The 13252-nt window shown below is 36.1% G+C and overlaps 1 protein-coding gene across 3 annotated transcripts in view; it reads right to left on the reverse strand.

Annotated features, from left to right (window-relative positions):
- The window catches only part of LOC105388154 (protein transport protein sec31), a 33153-nt gene extending 20386 nt beyond the window's left edge, over window positions 1-12767 (reverse strand). For 2 of the 3 annotated variants that reach the window (XM_048630770.1, XM_048630771.1), the window contains exon 1: window positions 12538-12767. The gene's annotated coding sequence lies outside the window, so the exon portion shown is untranslated. The remainder of the gene's footprint in view (window positions 1-12537) is intronic. The other variant, XM_038110009.2, reaches the window with a different exon arrangement.
- Window positions 12768-13252: the final 485 nt, after the last annotated feature.

Here is a 13252-nt window from a genome sequence, read left to right on the forward strand (position 1 = left end):
AGAAATCCTTCTCTCTCGTACTCTTTTGGATAATTTTCTTGGAAAGAGTGATTAAAATGAGGTAATAATGGTCTGGTTTTGCAGATTGGTTTGTTTTGATAACCCTAAAAACACATAGCTTTTAAAAAATAATACTTACTACTGAAAACTGATATCCAGCAGGAGATGACTAGGGCTGATGATGATGATAGCAATTATTGCTGTGTCTCATCATAAGGTCTCTTGATAATGAAAAGCATAGGGGGACTACTCTCATATGAATAAGCAAAGGGGTTAGATAGGTAGGTAATATTTGATCGTGTGTTATTACTAATATTTGATAAAAAAATCTTATAGTGCGGTAATCCTATAAGAAATACCTCAATGTGGTTTCGTTTGACCTGCGTAGGTTCTGAGCAGAACAGTATACCTACATAAGTCAGTATGTACAATGTAGATAGGAAAATTGTAGATTTTATAATGAATTTAAAGAGTTTATTAATTAACTTAGAACGTGTCTGTACCTAACACACACAGCTAAGTGATACTTATTTAATATTCATACCTTGAAGCGCCACCTACAACGAACATGACAAAGACTGGGTTTTTTACTATCTTTTATTATGTTCCTAAATTAAGTCCTACACAATCGCCATTCACCGTAAATTATATAGGTACTTTTGAAACGGCTGCGATAGGTATATAATTTTGATGAAACCCACTGAAGTCAGAAGGTTAGTTGGGTATTCAATAATCTGAAATCTTGAACTTTAAAGATATTCCTATACAGAAAGGTTCGATCTTTTGAACTTCAAAAACTTCAGGTTTAGGTTTTCGTCGTTAAGTAGTTTTCGCCGTCCGATAGACTACTTGACTAAGTACCTACTTACATCTTATTCATTTCATTAATCACACAGATTGACACGCATTAAACTCTAACTTAAATAAATTTAACTTCAATTAAATTCGTCACAACTACCAAAAGACCGAAACAATTCAATCAATCGTTTCACTCGCTCAATTAGATTGACAAACAAAATGAAGTGAGGACATTTAAAAATCCAAATAGATTTGTCTGTTTGTAAAACGTCTTCACTCCACAACTCGAGTGGGCGTGGGTTAGCACATCCGTTCAGCTTTTTATTTATAACACCCGACCGAATAACATGGTGTTGTAAGTTTGTGTAAAACTATCCCCCAAATTCATAGATCCTTTTGACACTTTACAATAGGTTTAAAATTTACTGATATAGTCGAAAGTCGTGTGTTTCAATGTCAATTTTAACCTTGTTGTAAATTTAAAATACGGTGTATGACTTTGAGGGTATGTATCTATCTAAGTAAGTACCAATAATTAATAATAATTTTATTGTCAGTTAGGGAACTTTTTAGTATTAAAAAATACCTTTGGAGAAGTACCTACCTAGTTACTAAGTTTAACCACTTCGGTCCGTGGTTTATGATTGTACTAAAATAGCTAAGTGGCTCAAGTATATACGTGTACACAAACAGTGTATGTTGTGTGTGTGACTGTGTGTTGTTCTAGAGATCTCCAGTAAAGCCATGTTATGGTCTGTGCGTTTAGAATGCTTTCGTAAAACCCTTTGATGTAAGTTATTAGGAAGAGCGGTGGTAGCTCAGTCGGGTAAGCAAGCGCCCGCTTCTCACGCCAGAGATGCGGGTTCGAATCCCGGCGCTGACATGTACCAATGAGTTCTTTTAACTTAAGTAAAATGTATACCATCGCTCTTACGGTGAAGGAAAACATCGTGAGGATATGTGAACCCACCAACCCTTTGATGTACTTAAGTTATTAGGAGTTGACGAACGGTGGTTAGTAAAGTAAAGAAGCTGAGCCTTCCTCATTTGTAATTTTGCATCATTGTTATTGCAGATGTGCCCCAGATATTGATGTGAAGGTGAACATTCCGTCCAGAAATAGCTCATCTGCAGTGAACCATCGTGTTTATAACTATAAGAAAGATGGTAGATCTGTGAAGAGAACTATACCTAGTGAAAAATGAACCGAAAAAAATGTGCGATACTCTCGTTTAGTTAAATTGAGAGTTTCAACAACCGAGTCCACGTTGTTCTGTGTTCACATTTTATTACCTGATGTTTTCAGCTGCCGCTACACGGGTTCGTTATCGACGTAGGTGAACATCACTATATGACTATTCGCCATAAATACGGCGCTGTGATTGGTAGAACGCGCATTAAACGAGTTTATCGACAGCGCTAACGCACCCGTGTAGCCGCTGGTGTGAAACCGGCAGTTCACTCTCACATAAAGATCTCTCAATAATTTAAGAATCACGCTGACTGCAGTTAAACCCACAAAAGGCTACAAGAATCGCGCTTTCATCACAATGAACTCAACGACACAAAATTCACTTTCAACTCCATTGCCACAAAAATCAATGATGATGGGGCAACATGGCGGCCCGTGGGCGGATGGCATTCCTCCCGCCCACGACGCCACCAACGTAGGCTCATGCTGACCAGACCTTATTGGAGTAACTACGTCATGGTATGTTACGTCATCCAACTGGTACAGACTGACAGATGGTGTAGTTTTTACGTACATACGACAATCATGCAAATTCATTGAATCATTTGGTGGGCCTAGTTAAGTTATGCAGGCTTTCATTAGAATCATGAGTTAAGTAACGTTTGAAAGCGTTTTTCTCGAAACTACTACGTAGAGCCTACATCCCAGTACCAAGTACTTACCTAGAATGTAGATACGTTTAAGTAAAAAACGCTAAAAACGGGAATTTCTGCCCGAAACGACATAAGTAACTCTAACTTTTTTTAAACTTACCAACACGGGTGAGTTAACGTGAGATTAAAGTAAGTATAATATTTCTTGCAAACGATATTAATCATACTTGGTAGTTACTTAGGTAAGTATATGATGGAAAATAGAAACACGTGACCATTCGAACCATTATAATAAAGCCCGCAAAGGATTTTATGAGTAAAGTACTTACATAAATACTTACTTATATTTATTATTAAGGCAATCAGCTAGTGTATAAATAAACTCAAGTAGCTAAGCTTTAAGTATTCAGATTCTTACATCATGTGATGACTGCGCGTGTCCGTCTCTATACATTTAGGTATAATGTAAATTCATTTATAATCTCAGTGCATCATCATCATCATCATCTGATTATATGAATGCTGTAACTAATAGGTAATTTTAAGGAACAATAATAGGACAAGTCGATAATACTATTTAGATTAGGACTAGTTACTATAGAGAAGCATATTTTTTCTCGAGGTGCCTAAAGACTAACCCCCTTAATATTCATAAACCTCTCTGTCAAAGAACAAATTATTCTGTCAGAGAGTGACAAAACAGTTCATTAGCTAAAGCGTCCAGTAACTTTTTATGAATAAGGAGGTATTAGTCAATTCTAAAAAACTTTTCATCTACATGATACCATAGACTCGATACCTACTATATTTTTTTTTTTTTTTTTTTTTTTTAAAGATTTTATTATCACTCCACAGACTTTATGTCCGTGCCTTTTTGAGAGATCAATATATTGTGAGAGTTTGGTTGTTTTTTGTCTTCAGCTTTTAACGATACCTACTATACAATAGGAGCACGCATCCATTTTACAACTATAAAGCTCTGTCTCCAATCAAACGATTATTCCATCACCTCATCAGCACAACACGTGACACTGTCCAGATAAAATCTTAGCACTAAAGCACTAAGATAAGACCTAGCCGCACTGTGTCAACTTGACCTGCTTCCAGTTTCCATACAAGGCTGCCTGATCGCCCATTTGGCATTATTGTGACCTTATGATGTCATATTCGAGGCGGTTTTTTTAGGGTTCCGTAGCCAAAATGGCAAAAACGGAACCCTTATAGTTTCGTCATGTCCGTCTGTCCGTCTGTCCGTCTGTCCGTCTGTCACAGCCGATTTACTCGGAAACTATAAGTACTACAGTGATGAAATTTGATGGGAATATGTGTTGTATAAACCGCTACAAAAATATGACACTAAATAGTAAAAAAAAGAATTGGGGGTGGGGCCCCCCATACATGTAACTGAGGGATGAAATTTTTTTTTTCGATGTACATACCCGTGTGGGGTATCAATGGAAAGGTCTTTTAAAATGATATAAAGTTTTCTAAAAAACATTTTTCTTAAAGTGAACGGTTTTTGAGATATCAGCTCTCAAAGTCGTAAAAAGTATGTCCCCCCCCCTCTATTTTTATAACTACGGGGTATAAAATTCTAAAAAAAATAGAGGTGATGCATGCTAATTAACTCTTTCAACGATTTTTGGTTTGATCAAAGTATCTCTTATAGTTTTTGAGATAGGTTGATTTAACTGTAATTTTGCTGCTACGGAACCCTTTGTGCGCGAGCCCGACTCGCACTTGGCCGGTTTTTTTATTTATTCTCGTTGGGCGACGACGGAAATAATTTAACTAATTTCATAAAATGTAACTACTGTACTGTACCTAGTTTTTTATTTAGGTACTTATCTACTTATTGTTATTATTCATTATTAATTACGTTTTTATGATAAACAAGTACCTAGTTATTAAGTACAATATAATTTGATAGTTTCTACTTAATTTGCATTGCGTGATTTATTAATAAGTATACCTTTATTACAATACAAACCGTTTGCCGACTGGAAACGCAGCAGCCTTATAGTAACTTCAATGTATCCCTACATTCACTACATTGTATAGTTATAGGTAAGTATGTGACTTCTTTATATATATACCTACCTATATGCTACAGTTTTGTTAGTATATAATAGTATATATGATATCGCCTGTTATGGGTAGTTTTATTTGCGACATCCAACGCATCAATAAAATCTGTTTTACGACTTTTCATGACGTAAGTGCTAAATGTAGTAAATGCTGTATATGTACTTATTCATCTTATTTCAGATACGGAGGTAGGTATACATATTTTCATCATATTTTAGTAGTAAGTATACTCTTATACCAATCATATTCTTAACATTATTAACATATATGTTGATTTTAGGCATGTAATATTTTACTAAGAGTAGGTAGAAAGCTATATACTTATCAATCTTCCTTCATTTAAAACTATTAAGTAAGTATAACATCACCTTTTAACAATTTACAGAAAACTTGTTTGGATTTTAAAAGCAAACAAGTTGTTTAACTAAATTATTTCTTGATCTTATCTTGGTTCTATCTAATATTCTAATCTAACACTAACATCCTCAAAACTTATTTAATCTATTATATTTTATTTTTGATCTTTTATTTATTTAAGTACGAAACTATTTCAGGTATAGGTACTTAGTTACTTATATTTTTCGTTGCAACGTACTTACAAATCGTACCTTATTATTTACCATATCCCATCCCAATACTATATCCAATCTAACTGCTTTATATTTATTCCTAGGTCACAAGTTATGAATCTAGATACCCAACTACCCACTAATTACCCATAAGTATTACATTGTATTGTACCACACCTAATTAAGTTATTACCTTTTTATTTTATAAGCAAATGCATATGCAAATAAACTTACTTATGCACTCGTAAGTAAGTACTTACTTAATAATAACTCTACCCAGCTTTACACGCGAAAACACTAAAATATCGAGGTCAAATCTTCGGGTCCACAAAAGGACTATAAAATATGTTAAATCTGGATTTATTTCGAGTGGAAACAGGTCAAACTAGTTTCAGCATATATAAAATAAAAGTAACAAGATCGACTGATAGCAGATAATATTCGTATAGGTATCGAGTCTATACCATAATATAGACGGGTAGTTAAGTACCTAACATGAACATTTGTGACATGTTTAAAGACAAACAAGCATTTTTTTTATCTACCTAACTATGTGCATCCGTCAGATGTATCATGAATTTAACGACGATTACCTAGGTAGGTACTACGACTGGTAGCCAGGCGATTCTAAACTAAACAAGGCAGCCTTAAGTCAGACTGATAAAGTATATTCTTTAACTCCTCCTATTTTCTTCAAAAAACAACTAACGTAAATAACTTACACACTATATCAACGCGACGTCAAAAAACGTATGAACAACCCTTTCCTCAGGAAAAAAAACTATGAATAGCAACAAAACGGAAATAGATCAGCCATTCACCTTAACACAAGTTTGTGAGTCAAATGTTGAGGCGATGCCAAGAGTGGCGAGCTGACATTATGAGTAATATTACACATAAGTTCCGTCCACTCGGACTATTACTGTATTTTAGTACTTACTCTAGTACAGGTTTGATAGTTTGTCGAAAACTATAAAAGTTTACGTTTTCTCACATACTAAGTGGCGCCTCTAATGGAAACTATAATGAAACTTTCGACAGATAATGTATGTAGATGACAGGAGAAAACCTATTTTATTTTTTTCATAAATAGCATAACCCGTGCTAGAGGGTCAGATTTGATAGTTTGTCGAAAACTATGTAAAAGTTTACGTTTTCGAGGCATTGAAAGTGGCGCCTCTTGTGGAAAGCTAATCATGAAAATTAGGTGACAAAAGAAAACTTTTTTCGTTTGACTTGGCTTAAATGTCATTCTGACGAGATCCTAGTGGTCCAGTCTTGGATATGAGGTGCGCGAAAGGCATCAAAGTATAGGGTACGCACCTTGGGAAGTCAAGGACGCTAATCATAGTAAGTAAATCTCTCTAGTTTTTTACCTAGGTAGGTTATACCAACTAAATGAGTTCTTAATGTTCTTATCTAGGTAACGAACCTAAATCTATCCTCAATTTGTCGTGATCCAACTTTCTAAACGTGATGTTCTACGCCCTTACCAGTAAATGGGGTGTAGGTACATTTAACTGCAGGAATTTCCATTCGATATGCTTGCATACTTTCTTCCTAGCCTTGTCCTTATTTAGGGTCGGCTTTGTGCGTCACGTCACGCCACTTACTTAAAAAAGTCATCTTATACTTAAATTAAATAAATGGAATTCAATCATTCTATTCAAGTTGGCAAACTGTTCACTACAGACTGGGTTAGCGACTTATCAGTGCCGATGCCGAGTGTTCACAGTGCGTTTTGCGCTCACTATACGCAATTTCCAGCTTTACGCGGGCCAACAGTTTCCCTACTGGGATCACAGCCTAACCCACCTGAAAATAGGCTGACAGAAGACGAGACGAGACAGTGATGAGCAAAACAATACTTGCTCAGCACCAGCCATGGCGTAACTTCCTCGTCGGGGCCCACTTGGGACACTGCCAGGCAGACAGGTAAACGTTATATTTAACCACGTAACGGCATATGCAATAGTTATCACAACTCGTTAAAACGGGACTAATTAGAAATGAAAATTTATCGATTGAAAGGAGCTGAAGTTTCAGAACTCTGAATCTTTTCATTGTTTTTGTGATACATATAGGTAAGTAGTAGTTTTGAATGGGATTGGGACTTTTAGGACCCACACTTACCCTGTTCGGTACATTGTAATAGTGAGAAAAATTGTAAAATATTTTCTCCATGGAAATTAGTTGGATAGAGAAAATCCTGAACCATACGATAAGTTAGAAGTCAGAAGGTAAAAGGTCACAAAATCCGTGAAATGAATGGTAAATCAGAGATTATCCTCAAACCTTCAAAATGTGCAAAGCCAAAATATAAAAGGTCATATAGCAATATGTTTCACTCACTCAAGTGCTCGGAATATAGATGACTCAATAAAGTACCTAATAATAGTGCGTTGATCAATGAGTCCTTTTAAGCTGCTGCACACAAACAGATTATGTCACGGACCGTATGACTTTGCGGAGGAGGTTCGAAGAAATTGATGAATAATTCGTCTTAATTGGTGTTGTTATGGATAGTTAATATGATTAATTGATTATGCGAGTGCAGGATTCCCAGAAATGTTCCCCATGATCTGCATCATCTAATTTGGTAGATGGGGAAAAGCATGAGCCCGAAAACAAAACCCTGAGGTATACCATCCAAAATAACAGTTGCTTTGGAAAATATCATCTAAGTATGTTATTTTTAATATCGTATAGGTACCTATCTCCATCGAGTTTACACCCTATTTAGTTTAAATCATAGATTGTAGACAACTTTCTTTGTCCTGAATGTAATCCTCTACGTATCGAAGGCTTTTAGTTCTAAAAGGTTTATCGGTTTATGCATTAATCACGTCAATACTGAACTGTATTGTTGTTGTAAGTGAGTAAGTATGTAAGTTTGTACGTAACAAAGAACATTACCGTGTTTAGAATGCTAAGTGCTCTGCTGGTTTTAGCTTGAGGCAACATTTTGAGTTATTAACTCTACATACTTACATCTTCTTAGGTAGGTATGCAGGCAATTCGATTTAGCAAGGTTTCCAATCCTAACTAATATCCTAACTTCCTAACTAATATTATAAATGTGAAAGTAACTGTGTCTGTCTGTCTGTCTGTTACTCTTTCACGCCAAAACTACTGAACGGATTTGGATGAAATTTGGTATTTTTATGGTCTAGACCCTGGGAAAGAACATAGGCTACTTTTTATCCCGGAATTCCCACGGGAAAACTTTTTAATGCGAAGCGAAGCGCGCGGGAACAGCTAGTAATATTATAAATGCGAAAGTAACTGTGTCTGCCTGTCTGTCGGTTACTCTTTCACGCCAAAACTACTGAACGGATTTGAATGAAATTTGGTGTACATACGGTCTAGACCCTGGGAAAGAACATAGGTTACTTTTTATCCCGGAATTCCCATGGGAAAACTTTTTAAGGCGAAGCGAAGCGCGCGGGAACAGCTAGTATTAAATAAAATTGATCGAGTAGATCCAATCAACACTTCAGGATATACATAATTTGCTTGATATAAGAAGAAGAGTTTTTGAAAATGCAAGTTTAATAACAATATTTCCTATTCCGACAGGTCTATAACCTATTATAATGATGGGTAGATGACCCATCCAATATAACGAGAGTAAATTGGTACATATTGCAAAGCAAGCATGACCTCACTCATAGGTCCGTGGTTCGCGGAATTAATGAAGCTAACAAGCTACGGCTGAAAGGAAGAGCAATGTTCTGTTGTCTAGCTCAAATTTGATATATCAGAGGATTGATTGATTGATTTGAAGAGGTCTCTTTTGCACTTAGTTTACTTACAACTTGGCTTTTAGAGAGTCGAAATTAAAGTTGCAGAGTACGTGGAATGGTCTGTCTCTGCAACGCAGGGTATGATAGGGTTGATCGTAATAGATAAACTATTCTATCTACTATTTTATTGAATTCTAAAGATCAAGGTTATAATGGAGTTATGGTTTAACAATAAAAGTTGCTAATGACTGCAGCTGCTGCTGACAGCTAGGATGACTATAGAGGTATTATGATGACCAATGATGGCTATCTATATTTATTCCAACAAATCCTAATCAGTGTCCGTGTTTTATATTCCCGTGCTATTGCAAAAAAATATTGCTTTGATGGTGCAAATGAAGAGTAAGTAATATTGCATTGTATAGTAGACTGGGTTTGTCACCTTAGTGAAAGGAGTCAGATTAGCATCAGTTTGCTGACTGCCCGGACGTACACAAGGTACTCTACAACTAAAAGTAAGTATAATTGAGTTTGTTTCTTCTTTGCAGTGTTATACTTCATTATAACAGTGCGGTCACGTGACTGCCTCCGCTGTAGCTTCATGGATGGGTGCCAAGTGCTAATATTAGCGAGTGGTGAAACCCGATGTGATGTCATCTTTCTGTTTACACTAGAGAGACTGTTATTGTTTTCGCATTCGTTTTGATATTCGTGGTTTCATGAAACTCTGTTGGTGGTTTCAAATTAAAGAAATAAAACGGTATTTATGGTTCGTGACCAATACTAGAGTTCTAGATTTAGGGCTTGCTACCGTATGCCGCGGTGAAAGGACTATCGAGTCAGTCGCAATCTCACACATGTCATTTTGGTGGCGAAGGGTCCATAGGAACAACACGATTCTCATCGGCTTCCCTTTTGATAACCGATTTCAATTTCAAAATATATTGAATAATATGCACCTCATGACTAGCTAGCTAAGTAGCTAGAATAGCTGAGTATGTAGTAGGTACTTACCTACTACATACATATTTTTTAGCGTGCCGGCTTTCCCTACAAAAAAACTAACTTTTAGCCACTGATAGAGTTATGTCCATCAAGAAAACCACCCGTTACATTATAATAACTAAATAACCATAACCTTACAATGCCCAATGCCCTAATAACCTTCAAAAACCAGCTGGGTTGATTTAATTTAAACAAAACTATTTTCTTTCATGACTCAGTCGGATGAAAAAAACACATGTGGTGTAAGTATTGAAGAAATCCTTCAATACATTAATCACTCGGCCTTGCCTTGAATTTTACAATAAATGCATGAAGTATTTACAGAAATGAGTGCGGATCACTGAATCATTAACGGTTCTGAAAATTTTAAAGGATACTTGGTGCCAATTTCTCCAATCTCGGTTAGAGCATAACCAGGGAGTAGTGGTTAACTTTTGACACATCTGTCATGAATTTTATATGGAGATGACCTTTAATTTATAAATCAGTCCCTGTCGGCTAGATAACCGACAGTGGAGAAATTGGCACTTAAACAATATAATATTAGACGAAGTTTGAGTGTGTTGTTTGTTTGTGTGTGTGGCAAAATTATATAGGCCCTAAATTCGCGCTCCCAGTAGGCAAACTGCTCATTCGTTAAAGATGAGAGTGGGCCTAGCAAACTGATGCATGTATGAGCAATGCTATTCAGCTTTATGTTCAGAAACAAGGTCAAGGTTGGTATTTTTCAAGTGAAATTCAGAAAACCTCTTCTTTGATTCATCCTTTGACATTGAGGGTTTGCATCCACCATAATAATATTATTTCATTCTATCCTCATACTGTCACAAAAATTTCCTCCTCCTGGGGATCCTTACTTTCCTATAAGTACCTCAGATTTTCCCGAAAACCTGTACACTTGATCAGCTGATATACAGTTCTATACAGGTTTCCGAGATCTAGACATATAGGTATATATACGAGGTATGTCTCTGACCTAATCTACATACCTACTACCTATACCCTATACGCCTACCTATCTCCTATCTTGCGAGTATTCTACCCACGCATTAGTTTACTACTACCTATGTAAAACCGGTACAGTCCGCCGTCAGCCCATAAAAATGTGAAGCAGTATAATAAAATTCCTTTTACCTGAAGGCAAACGCCCAACCACTACAGCTCACAAGTCTACTCCAAGAGTGGAGTAGGAAGGCAGCCTTAATGTCCAAGCTTGGCGGATAATATCATATTTTTTTAACTTGTCACATAATAATTAGCAGCATGGCTACCTACTCACACCATGGGAAAGCTACTTAATTGGGTGGCCATGTACTATATACATATATGGACATGTATAGCGCTGGGAGTTAAACATTACGTGATGACATATATGATGATATGATGACGCTTGAGGAGTCGCGTGGTCTGGGATATCGTTCCGGCGCACACCTGATGCAGAGGCTATCCCTGGCTGTGCAGCGTGGTAGTGCAGCAGCATGGGTAGCACCTTATGTACCTACGTATTTTTGACTAAAATACTGTTAGTTTTTATTAAATTAGTTTAAGTAAGTAAGTTTAATACTTTTTGACGAAACATCTGACTGACTGTACCTACATGTTCTCAAACATCTGTGAGTTGGTCCGTAGTGTCTACTAGTGACCTCCATTTCATTCATCTGTAGAATGACATTCAATATTCATTGCACGTTATATTCATTTGCATAAGTAGAGTTAAATAATATTGTTAAGTAAATTCAGTCTTGCTTGACTGTGTGATTGACAGATAATATCCAATAGAGTAGGTATTATGTAAATGAAGCTGAAAATACTCGTATATAGCAAACATACAGACTAGGTAGGTACCTAAATCACAAATTTGTTTTAATGGGATGTATGTATTTTTTATTTTCTAACGCAACATAGAGTTTAGAAAAGAAATTATTTTAGAACTTTTTTTTGGATTCATTTCACTCATAACTAACTATGAAGTAACTAGGTAGGTAGTTCTTTTTACCTGTAATATACTTACCTATCTTTTTTATCATTGTTGTTTGTAGCATTTTCTTTATAAACTCTTCAGGAGTTCTCATGAAAGTTCCTCAGTTTAATGCAACTATTTAACTTTGTAGGTACCTACTGACTGTACTGACTTAAATAAGTACTTAACACACCCAACCCACACTCCTGAATCTAGAATCTCCGGGACTTCCATTTCAGTCCCAGAATGGGCTAGATGTCTAGATCCGCAGTCAATCCTAGGAACGAACTGTCCCCTGCCCATATCCGGACCAGAGCACCGATATAACGGCCATAGATTCTCGGCAGTTATGGTCAAACGACTTTATTTTATAATAATCTGAACTATACTAACTACTTATGACTGTGCCTACAGCGATGCGAATATAATAGGTAAGTATTTATGATTAGCATACCTTATTTTAATAGCTTATCGCATAAATACCTACCTACCTAGTATTTAAAGAAAATAGTTGTTAGGTACTTACTAAAGTCTGCAAATGCCTCGAAAGTCCAACAGGTAAATTTATTCCCAATAAAAAACAATTGATATCACTGCACTGACACAATTTATGGCACTTTTGTTTCCTTTTCTATTTCATAATGGCACTGGCTGGTTTTAAAATAAAGTTTAAAAAGTTCGGTAGAAAATCGGATCGATCGAACGAAGCGTGCGTTTGAAAAGCGAACGCGCGCCAACTGAACTGACAGCCAGTGACAGCAAAGCGCGCGGGAAGTAAAACCGGCAAGTCCGCAGCAGCGTGGGTAATGATAACTTTTCCTCCAAAATAACTCCAATCTACAGCCAGCTCTAATGTCAGTTAAACTGATTTAAGTAAGTATTATGAATTAAATTCAATGTATAATCCGTAAATCGGTAACTCACCTTCATAACTACATAATGCTATTAGGACAAACTCTCAATCCTTTTACCTACTTACTTATATATACCTAATGCATAATTTATATTGTAAGCCATAATTATAAGTCTAATTATAAGTATATGCCTAAGCTAAAAGGCGGTCTTACTGCTTACAGCAACATCACCAACCTCTAGCTCTTAGTTACTAATTACTATCAATAGGTGGAGCTTTCAGAAAACTCTTGTAAAATAAGTGGTATGGCACCACTTTAAAAAGTTCTTGATGCATTCTAATAGATGGCAGCAGTGGTTTAAAAAAAAAGATTTTTTTAATTTGTTAT

This window comes from Plutella xylostella, chromosome 27 (genome assembly GCF_932276165.1).
Source record: "Plutella xylostella chromosome 27, ilPluXylo3.1, whole genome shotgun sequence".
NCBI classification, from domain to species: Eukaryota; Metazoa; Arthropoda; class Insecta; order Lepidoptera; family Plutellidae; genus Plutella; species Plutella xylostella.